This window comes from Malaya genurostris, chromosome 1 (assembly GCF_030247185.1).
Source record: "Malaya genurostris strain Urasoe2022 chromosome 1, Malgen_1.1, whole genome shotgun sequence".
Taxonomy (NCBI): domain Eukaryota; kingdom Metazoa; phylum Arthropoda; class Insecta; order Diptera; family Culicidae; genus Malaya; species Malaya genurostris.
The window spans coordinates 36,536,548-36,548,989 of NC_080570.1; the positions used below are offsets into that span (position 1 = coordinate 36,536,548).

The window sequence follows — 12,442 nt, forward strand, 5'->3', positions numbered from 1 at the left end:
AAAATAACAAAATAACAAAATAACAAAATAACAAAATAACAAAATAACAAAATAACAAAATAACAAAATAACAAAATAACAAAATAACAAAATAACAAAATAACAAAATAACAAAATAACAAAATAACAAAATAACAAAATAACAAAATAACAAAATAACTAAATAACTAAATAACTAAATAACTAAATAACTAAATAACTAAATAACTAAATAACTAAATAACTAAATAACAAAATAACAAAATAACAAAATAACAAAATAACAAAATAACAAAATAACAAAATAACAAAATAACAAAATAACAAAATAACAAAATAACAAAATAACAAAATAACAAAATAACAAAATAACAAAATAACAAAATAACAAAATAACAAAATAACAAAATAACAAAATAACAAAATAACAAAATAACAAAATAACAAAATAACAAAATAACAAAATAACAAAATAACAAAATAACAAAATAACAAAATAACAAAATAACAAAACAACAAAATAACAAAATAACAAAATAACAAAATAACAAAATAACAAAATAACAAAATAACAAAATAACAAAATAACAAAATAACAAAATAACAAAATAACAAAATAACAAAATAACAAAATAACAAAATACCAAAATAACAAAATACCAAAATAACAAAATAACAAAATAACAAAATAACAAAATAACAAAATAACAAAATAACAAAATAACAAAATAACAAAATAACAAAATAACAAAATAACAAAATAACAAAATAACAAAATAACAAAATAACAAAATAACAAAATAACAAAATAACAAAATAACAAAATAACAAAATAACAAAATAACAAAATAACAAAATAACAAAATAACAAAATAACAAAATAACAAAATAACAAAATAACAAAATAACAAAATAACAAAATAACAAAATAACAAAATAACAAAATAACAAAATAACAAAATAACAAAATAACAAAATAACTAAATAACTAAATAACTAAATAACTAAATAACTAAATAACTAAATAACTAAATAACTAAATAACTAAATAACTAAATAACTAAATAACTAAATAACTAAATAGCTAAATAACTAAATAACTAAATAACTAAATAACTAAATAACTAAATAACTAAATAACTAAATAACTAAATAACTAAATAACTAAATAACTAAATAACTAAATAACTAAATAAATAAATAACTAAATAACTAAATAACTAAATAACTAAATAACTAAATAACTAAATAACTAAATAACTAAATAACTAAATAACTAAATAACTAAATAACTAAATAACTAAATAACTAAATAGCTAAATAACTAAATAGCTCAATAACTAAATAACTAAATAACTAAACAACTAAATAACTAAATAAGTGAATAACTAAATCACTAAATAACTAAATAACTAAATGCATAAATATCTAAATAACTAAATAACTAAATAACTGAATAACTGAATAACTGAATAACTAAATAACTAAATAACTAAATAACTAAATAACTGAATAACTAAATAACTAAATAACTAAATAACTAAATAACTAAATAACTAAATAACTAAATAACTAAATAACTAAATAACTAAATAACTAAATAACTAAATAACTGAATAACTGAATAACTAAATAATTAAATAACTGAATCACTAAATAACAAAGTAACTAAATAATTAAATACCTAGATAACTAAATAACTGAATAACAAAGTAACAAAATAGCAAAATGATAGAACAAAATAACAAAATGCAAAATTACTAAACAACAAAATTACAAAATTCTAAAACAACAAAATATCGAAACAAAATAGTCATTTAGGGGTTATCCTATTTTGTGCATTGGGCACAAAACCGATTTCCATACTTTATGTTTCGTCTTCGACTCGTCAGTACATGACAGTTTATGTTGAGCTGCTAGGTTACATAACAGTTCAACAAAAACTGTTATGTACTGACGAATCGAAGACGAAACATAAAGTATAGAAAACAACATAAGGTATCAAAATAACAAAATTACAGATAACAAAATGACAAAATAGCAAGACAACAACATAAAAAATTGATAAAATAACAAAAAAAAATTACTAAATTACAAAATTACAAATTTGCTACATCATTACAAAATTATAAAATTTTGTGAAAAACGAAAAGGAAAAAATGGAAAGCAATACCGAAAATCGCGAAATTAAAACCGAAAAACAAAAATTGGAAAACTAAAAATAAATTATGGAAAACGAGTAGCGAAAACGAGTTCAGCAAAAAAAGGCTGGAAATGAAAGACCTATGCTCAAAAACGATAAGCAATAGTTGCTTGAATGGGAGCAATAGTTGCTTGAATGGGAGGCAGAAAACTGGTTTCGGGAGGCGTAGAATGAAAAGTAGATATTAAAAGCGGAACATAATAGGCGAAAAGCAAATCAGGAAAACGAAATAGCATCAACGAAGAGAAAAAATAAAAAGCGGAAGGCGTACAGCCAATTGCTGGAAGATAAAATAAATAGAGAAAAAAATAAGAGAACGCAGAACGAAAAATGGAAAACGAAAAACGGGAATCGTAGAACATGAACGACGAAAACGGGAAGCGAAAAATGAAAATCGACAAACAAAAAGTGGAAAACGAAAAGCGAAAAATGAAAAACAGTAAACGAAAAAGCAGAGAACAAAAAGCGAAAAATTAGGGCAACCAACGACGATCTAAAAACGGAAAGCGAAGAACGTAAAGCCAATTACGAGAAGCGAGAATAGAGAAAATATACGAGAAGCAAAAATCGAAAAGAAAACGACATTGTGAAAAACGAAGAACGGGAAACGGAAAAAAATGAATAAAAATTAAAATCGAAAAACAAAAATAAAACGGAAATCGAAAAACGATTAGTTGAAAATGTTGCCAAAAACGAAAAGCTAGAAGCGGAAAACGAATTACGAAAAGCTGGAGCTAAATGAGGAGAATAAAAAAAAACAGAAACATAAAATACTGAAAACGAAAGCGAAAACTCAGAAACGAATTGGAACAGTGGAAAACCGAAAAGCAGAGAGCGAAACAAGAAACAGAAAGCTGATAGCAAAAAACAAAAAAAAATGAGCAGTGGAAAAACGGATTACGAAAATCGGTGAATGAGAAGCAGAAAATTAAATCGGTGAAAAATAAGCGAAAAGCGAAAGCGGAAAACGAAACGTGGGAAACTAATAGCCAAAAACGAAAAGCGGAAAGTTAAAATCGAGTAGTGAAAAACGAAAAGCGGTAAACGAATAACAGAAAAGAAAACGAAAACAATAACGACATCACTGTCAAAACCAAAATCAAAACCATCAAATTGTTGTCGAATCGAAGGTTAAAAGTTAGAATTAGCAAAAAAACTAAATTAAATTTAGTATAACACTGACTAACACTAAATAGCACTGAAATCATACCGAAAATTAAAAGCATCATATAAAGTTTACTTGAAAATTGGTGTTTCAAATGGAATTTGAGCTCATCGGAATCTGTTGAAGAAGTGTTGTTTTGGGGTCTCAACTCTATCAAGAACGCAAGTTCTTCGAGTGGCATAAGCATTCAGTGAGGATTGGGAAATCGTAAAAAAAAAGTTGCCTCATGCTGCTCTTCAGTCTACCTCTGTTAACGACGATAACATTGAAAAAGTGAAGGAAATTGTGCTTCAAAGCATTAGAGGATTAGCAGAGGATCTTGGCATCTCTTATCAATCGACTCAGCACATTTTGATTAATGTTTTGAGTATGAAACGCGTCGATTCCAAGCTCGTACCGAAAGTGCCGTCACATTCCGTCGCTCATCCACCGTATTCGTCAGATTTGGCCCACTGTGACTTTTTCCTATTTCCAAAACTAAAATATCCACCCCGGGGAACGCACCATGACTCGGTCGAGGACATAAAGAGTAATTCGCTGAAGGTCCAGGCCTATGACAAGTGTATGGAAAAATTGGATTGACCACTGGAATGCCTGTATTGGTTCAAAAGGAGCCTATTTTGAGGGCGATAATAAATTAAATGTAGATTTGTTTTTTTGTCGTGAATACGACTTACTTTACTATGGGGCGCCTTTTCAAAATTAGCCATATGGAAGAATGGGCAGAACTTAATCGTGAATATCTCGACTTGTATTAATGGTAGCAACATAATTCTTTCACCATTTCATCAAAAATATGATCAGGAATTCAGGATAATATTTTGAACAGTGTGCGATAACCACAAACAACTCAAAAATTAAGTTTTCTTAAAATTTGAAAACAACGCGGAAAACACCTTACTTTCGCTTGGGTTTTTCGCGCAAGGACGACGATTTTGAGGTAGTCAGGCACATATCTTCAACTGAATGCGTATAAAAGGGGAACCGTGGTCAAAAATCGATCATTTCTTTTCGTGCGTTCGATGGAAGCAGACGTCGTGGGAGTGGAATCATCAACCAGCAGCGACGGACCAAATTGAGTTCCTCAATTTGGTCCTTGTGAATGCTAGAACCGAATCCCTACAGCATATTGATAATTTCTTTCAATAAATTATGCAAATCCGAAATGAAATAATCGACAATAAAATTCTGTATGCGGCTATTTTTATAGCCGTTAGGACCGCCCATTAGTGAAAAAGCTTTAAACGAAATCACATAAAAGGAAATCTCTTAACAAAAATTCAATCAGTTTGGATTCAATCACCACTGCGAGCAGATGTGTTTTGTGTCGTCTGCACGCTTTCGACAAGAGCGATTACGTCACAGCTGCCAGTCATTAGCATTGGGAAAAAAACAACGGTGGAGAGCATTGCACAATATCAGCCGTTCTAATGGCTCTAAAAGTTTTCTAAAGAACTATTAGGATTTGTTGTTCGCAAATCGTAGGGAAATATCCTCAGTTTACTGCAAATCAAGAATAGTTTGCTTAGATTTGTGCGCTTTCGCTGTGTGAAATTCACAGTAATCGAGATCATGTGAAGCCTTTTTTTGCAAAAAATGTTTTAGAGTTTAATGTCGTAGAGAATTACGCAATTTGACTCTTCTGAATGCTGGAAACGAATCCCTACAGCATATTGATAGTTTCTTTCAATAAATTATGCAAATCCGAAATGAAATAATCGACAATAAAATTCTGTATGCGGCTAATTTTATAGCCGTTAGGACCGCCCATTAGTGAAAAAGCTACAAACGAAATCACATAAAAGGAAATCTCTTAACAAAAATTCAATCAGTTTGGATTCAATCGCCACTGCGAGCAGAGGTGTTTTGTGTCGTCTGCACGCTTTCGACAAGAGCGATTACGTCACAGCTGCCAGTCATTAGCATTGGGAAAAAAACAACGGTGGAGAGCATTGCACAATATCAGCCGTTCTAATGGCTCTAAAAGTTTTCTAAAGAACTACTAGGATTTGTTGTTCGCAAATCGTAGGGAAATATCCTCAGTTTACTGCAAATCAAGAACAGTTTGCTCAGATTTGTGCACTTTTCGCTGTGTGAAATTCACAGTAATCGAGATCAAGTGAAGCCTTTTTTTGCAAAAAATGTTTTAGAGTTTAATGTCGTAGAGAATTACGCAATTTGACTCTTCTGAATGCTGGAAACGAATCCCTACAGCATATTGATAGTTTCTTTCAATAAATTATGCAAATCCGAAATTAAATAATCGACAATAAAATTCTGTATGCGGCTATTTTTATAGCCGTTAGGACCGCCCATTAGTGAAAAAGCTACAAACGAAATCACATAAAAGGAAATCTCTTAACAAAAATTCAATCAGTTTGGATTCAATCGCCACTGCGAGCAGAGGTGTTTTGTGTCGTCTGCACGCTTTCGACAAGAGCGATTACGTCACAGCTGCCAGTCATTAGCATTGGGAAAAAAACAACGGTGGAGAGCATTGCACAATATCAGCCGTTCTAATGGCTCTAAAAGTTTTCTAAAGAACTATTAGGATTTGTTGTTCGCAAATCGTAGGGAAATATCCTCAGTTTACTGCAAATCAAGAACATTTTGCTTAGATTTGTGCACTTTTCGCTGTGTGAAATTCATAGTAATCGAGATCAAGTGAAGCCTTTTTTTTGCGAAAAATGTTCCAGAGTTTAATGTCGTAGAGAATTACGCAATTTGACTCTTCTGAATGCTGGAAACGAATCCCTACAGCATATTGATAGTTTCTTTCAATAAAATATGCAAATCCGAAATGAAATAATCGACATTAAAATTCTGTATGCGGCTATTTTTATAGCCGTTAGGACCGCCCATTAGTGAAAAAGCTACAAACGAAATCAGGTAGAAACAAGCCTCTCAACAAAACTTGAATCAGTTTGGATTGTATCGCCACTGCGAGCAGATGTGTTTTGTGTCGTCTGCACGCTTTCGACAAGAGCGATTACGTCACAGCTGCCAGTCATTAGCATTGGGAAAAAAAACATCGGTGGAGAGCATTGCACAATATCAGCCGTTCTAATGGCTCTAAAAGTTTTCTAAAGAACTATTAGGATTTGTTGTTTGCAAATCGTAGGGAAATATCCTCAGTTTACTGCAAATTAAGAATAGTTTGCTTAGATTTGTGCACTTTTCGCTGTGTGAAATTCACAGTAATCGAGATCAAGTGAAGCTTTCTTTGTTTTTGCGAAAAATGTGAAAAAGGGGAATGCGTGCATAATTCATACAATTGATATTCGGAAGTGTTAAGGAGCATGTCAGTTGTTTTCGTATTCACGACATCCAGTTATGTCTCTGACATTACCCACCCGCCTTTTTTTCAATTCAGGCCAGGTAAATTTTGATCAGAAAGTTTTAAAAGTTGATTTCTTACGTTCAAAAGGGTCAAACATTGAGAATTTTTTGTCCATATTTTACAGTTTCTGGCGAAGTAAATAAATAAATCTAAAGATAAAATATGTAACGAGCTTTCAACAACATAATTTGAAATTTTAGGAATTGATCTTCGGAACTTCACTTCTGGATTCAATAGCAGATCTCAAGGATGATATCCCGAGGCAGGAGACGACAACTTTAGGAATGACCATCCGGCGAATTTCGGGAGATGAACTGTCTCCATCAGAGCTGACACCGTCAGCGACAGAATTTACGGTTCTTTAACTAGCACTGGAACACATCGTGATTATATTCTAAAATGACCTAGATTTGAAGAAAGAATGGTTTTATCACTCGACCATTTATTAATTTCAATATTGAATTTATCTTTTTTTTATTCATTAGTTCTACCCACGGCCAGTCCAGCCCAACAGGTCCTTGCGGTGGTACGACGAACTTCCGGCCTCAATCTGTGCCAAGCATCCATCACTGTACAGTACCAGTTCGAACCGATGAAAGCTAGTGGGCGTAACTTTCCACTATTAGTTTGACCGACAAAATACAGCTCCCGGGCCCGAAAAAGCATTTCTAACAGACCCAGCTCCGGACGGCCGAGTCCGAGCGTGGGAGATTCAATGGAAGGAAAGCAATCAAATTTTGTACCGACTCGTCCAGTTAGGATTACGCCGCTCGGCCCGCTTTCCCTGCTTCTCGAGGGCGTTTAATCCGGGAGCCCTTTCAAATGTCGATGCAATGACGTTTGTACAGTGGCTCTGAAGCCTGCAACCCACGCACGGTGTTTAATCTTCGTGGAAAATTGATCGCCACTGTTTCCTACCGTAGAGGAAAGCGCGGTGCAGCTGTTATGTTTAATAATCAAATGAGGTGCAACTAATGATGTACAACTAGAGACTTCGCCGTTCTCGCAAAAGGCGAGTCTCATTAAATCATCACGAACATCATTAATTCGAGAACTGTAAGCAGTTTCTTGACTGCCCTCTTCAAAAAAGGCGGGTGGGTAATGTCAGAGACATAACTGGATGTCGTGAATACGAAAACAACTGACATGCTCCTTAACACTTCCGAATATCAATTGTATGAATTATGCACGCATTCCCCTTTTTCACATTTTTCGCAAAAACAAAGAAAGCTTCACTTGATCTCGATTACTGTGAATTTCACACAGCGAAAAGTGCACAAATCTAAGCAAACTATTCTTAATTTGCAGTAAACTGAGGATATTTCCCTACGATTTGCAAACAACAAATCCTAATATTTCTTTAGAAAACTTTTAGAGCCATTAGAACGGCTGATATTGTGCAATGCTCTCCACCGATGTTTTTTTCCCAATGCTAATGACTGGCAGCTGTGACGTAATCGCTCTTGTCGAAAGCGTGCAGACGACACAAAACACATCTGCTCGCAGTGGCGATACAATCCAAACTGATTCAAGTTTTGTTGAGAGGCTTGTTTCTACCTGATTTCGTTTGTAGCTTTTTCACTAATGGGCGGTCCTAACGGCTATAAAAATAGCCGCATACAGAATTTTAATGTCGATTATTTCATTTCGGATTTGCATATTTTATTGAAAGAAACTATCAATATGCTGTAGGGATTCGTTTCCAGCATTCAGAAGAGTCAAATTGCGTAATTCTCTACGACATTAAACTCTGGAACATTTTTCGCAAAAAAAAGGCTTCACTTGATCTCGATTACTATGAATTTCACACAGCGAAAAGTGCACAAATCTAAGCAAAATGTTCTTGATTTGCAGTAAACTGAGGATATTTCCCTACGATTTGCGAACAACAAATCCTAATAGTTCTTTAGAAAACTTTTAGAGCCATTAGAACGGCTGATATTGTGCAATGCTCTCCACCGTTGTTTTTTTCCCAATGCTAATGACTGGCAGCTGTGACGTAATCGCTCTTGTCGAAAGCGTGCAGACGACACAAAACACCTCTGCTCGCAGTGGCGATTGAATCCAAACTGATTGAATTTTTGTTAAGAGATTTCCTTTTATGTGATTTCGTTTGTAGCTTTTTCACTAATGGGCGGTCCTAACGGCTATAAAATTAGCCGCATACAGAATTTTATTGTCGATTATTTCATTTCGGATTTGCATAATTTATTGAAAGAAACTATCAATATGCTGTAGGGATTCGTTTCCAGCATTCAGAAGAGTCAAATTGCGTAATTCTCTACGACATTAAACTCTAAAACATTTTTTGCAAAAAAAGGCTTCACATGATCTCGATTACTGTGAATTTCACACAGCGAAAGCGCACAAATCTAAGCAAACTATTCTTGATTTGCAGTAAACTGAGGATATTTCCCTACGATTTGCGAACAACAAATCCTAATAGTTCTTTAGAAAACTTTTAGAGCCATTAGAACGGCTGATATTGTGCAATGCTCTCCACCGTTGTTTTTTTCCCAATGCTAATGACTGGCAGCTGTGACGTAATCGCTCTTGTCGAAAGCGTGCAGACGACACAAAACACATCTGCTCGCAGTGGTGATTGAATCCAAACTGATTGAATTTTTGTTAAGAGATTTCCTTTTATGTGATTTCGTTTAAAGCTTTTTCACTAATGGGCGGTCCTAACGGCTATAAAAATAGCCGCATACAGAATTTTATTGTCGATTATTTCATTTCGGATTTGCATAATTTATTGAAAGAAATTATCAATATGCTGTAGGGATTCGGTTCTAGCATTCACAAGGACCAAATTGAGGAACTCAATTTGGTCCGTCGCTGCTGGTTGATGATTCCACTCCCACGACGTCTGCTTCCATCGAACGCACGAAAAGAAATGATCGATTTTTGACCACGGTTCCCCTTTTATACGCATTCAGTTGAAGATATGTGCCTGACTACCTCAAAATCGTCGTCCTTGCGCGAAAAACCCAAGCGAAAGTAAGGTGTTTTCCGCGTTGTTTTCAAATTTTAAGAAAACTTAATTTTTGAGTTGTTTGTGGTTATCGCACACTGTTCAAAATATTATCCTGAATTCCTGATCATATTTTTGATGAAATGGTGAAAGAATTATGTTTATTATATCGTGAATATCTCGACTTGTATTAATGGTAGATACAAGTCGAGATATTCACGATTAAGTTCTGCCCATTCTTCCATATGGCTAATTTTGAAAAGGCGCCCCATAGTAAAGTAAGTCGTATTCACGACAAAAGACTTAAAGTTCATCGTTAGGATTGTTCGGCGAAGTTGTATGGCAACCAAACCCACCTTGGAATTATTCAAATTGGAACGTTTCGAACAAAGTTTTCGCATTCACAGTTCTTAACGTGGAAACCAACGTACACTGCTGTCTGCTTCAACAAATCCTATTCTACATAATTGGCTCAGTGTCGCATCACTGAACAAATTAAGTCACCTTATCGGTTCTTCCCGATGGAACCCTGAATGTTTGAATGGAACTTGTTCAAGATTTCCGGATCAATGAAACCGACTGGCGCCACCTATGTGTCGTCTTTTTCCGTGATGAGGCATCCAACCGTGTTTCTCCGGTTTTCCGTTACGCTCGGCCTGCTATGATACAGCTCTAACCGAAGTGAGACAATGAATGGAAGGAATACAATTTCCAAAGCCGCCAAAATCGTACTGATGAGCAAATATGGAACGAGTTCTGATTGCGCCATACGCTACCAGTCTCCGTGGGCGGGAAAATGTTGGCTGAACAGGAAAAAAAAGAAACAAATGCTTTCTGTTCTGTCATAGACCGCATCGAGCAAGCGTGAACAATACACGCATATGTCACTGGAGGATTTACGGTTTAATGAAAGCTATTTTTGAATCTTTCGAAGGTAGGCTTCCCACCATGACGGATCCGGTGTTGGCGAAAAAATAAATATCTCTTAGCTGAGAGTGCTTTGATAAAATCGATTGCATCATCAAATCCGCACTGAATTCGTTCTGATTTAGACTGCTAAATCCGGCTACCATCATCATCATCATCGTTCATCTTGGTAGGCCATGCCTCACGTCACACGCTTTCCGTGTCCCACCGGGAAGGACTTTATGAATGAATGAAACCACTCCACTTTCATGGCTTGCTTGCTTGTTCGCGCTCGCCAGTAGTGCATCTGCCTGTCAGTGGGCGTTTTGCCAGACCAGGCGCCAAGCGTATTCAAATATTGCACGCTTGGTTATCTGGGGGTTTCCCATCCAATCCCATCTCCCCCCCACCATCGAAGCAAAGTGATGCTCAGACATGCTGCGACCACGGAACGACTGTGGTTTGCTTGCAGTTCTGGCTGTGTGTGTGTAGATGGACCGGAAAATCGTTTCCGTTTCGAGTGAACAGAGATCTACAGAGATTGGTGCGCTTAGCGCTTTCCCGGACTTGAAGGCAAAATAGGTTTATGCCGAATGCAAAATTGTGAATCAGTGACGGATGGTGGCGTCGATTTTCAGTCAGGCCAGCATGAATTTTTCATAGCCGAAGACTGAGTGAGCAGTTTCACTTTTTGGAATATTGATTAGGAAAAATCATTCTTCCCAAGATAAGGAAAAATCATTCAGTAAATAAAAAATAAACGTTGACCAAGACAAAGGAAACTGCGAAACCAACCTCAAGGATTCCCAATTCCCTTCGTTAGATTGTTAGTGAAAACAATATCGATTGGCTTCTTCCTATGGCACTCTGGAAATGTTACAATTTTCCTGAGGTCTTTCTTTTGGAATGGCATATCGAAACAGAAAAAAAAATCTTGATTACGAAATCCAATTCTCTGGTCACATCATTGACCGTCGTCGACTGGACTGGACAGTCCATTCATCCGCGTAAAGAACTCACATCCACCCACGCTTGGTTCCTCCTTCAACCCCACACTGGTCCCGGACGGACGTCCAGCGAGACGATTATGAAACGGTCGACCGGGACATGTCTCAAGGCTTACGATCCTGTCATTCTATGAAGAGACACCCGCATAGAAAGAAGACCGCTGGCGTCATTATTTCATCGCCACCGGACCGGTCATGTATCAGCGCTTTATTACTTGATTATTGCCTCCATTTTCCCCTTCCTGCTTGTTCATTCTCGGTCACCAATCCGTCACGCTGACAGCAACGGTGACGTCGTCGGTGTTGGCTGAAAACCAACCGGTTTGTGAGGGGTTCGATTGTGAATCACGTGAGCTAAGAACTGAACTGATTAGGATCAAACACGAGCTTCTTCGTTAACTACTGCAATCGACCGAATCGAATTGTGTGGACGAATGCCAAAGTTAGATTCATTCGATATCTTGATGCACTACAATTGAAGTAAACCCAGGACATTACTAGTAAATACATTTCCAAACAGAAGTACCAATCCCATGATCTACGCGCAGGCTCGAACTCTGTGAATATCTAAACACAGAAATAGAACCGGAAAACTAAAACACGAGATCAGAATTTATATTCGTAAAATTCTCAGATGGACACCTCGAGCAAAGTCCTATGTAACCACGTCTCGATCCGCTTAAAGACTGTCCCAGAAAGTATGGACGCAACAAAAAACCGCTGCCATTTCGCAATGGTTCAGAATCTGTCAATTTTTATGGCTGCGTCCTGTTGTCTACACTCTTCTCTAACCACTTGTGCAGTTGATTATTCGTTTTCATTAGTTTTTTTCGAAATGCGTGGACTTTCAGCAGAACAACGTCGAAAA

General features: G+C 35.6%; 1 protein-coding gene across 1 annotated transcript in view; it reads left to right on the forward strand.

Annotated features, from left to right (window-relative positions):
• Positions 1-12,442, forward strand: part of LOC131437139 (uncharacterized) — a 173,083-nt gene that overhangs the window by 128,634 nt on the left and 32,007 nt on the right. The window lies entirely within an intron of this gene.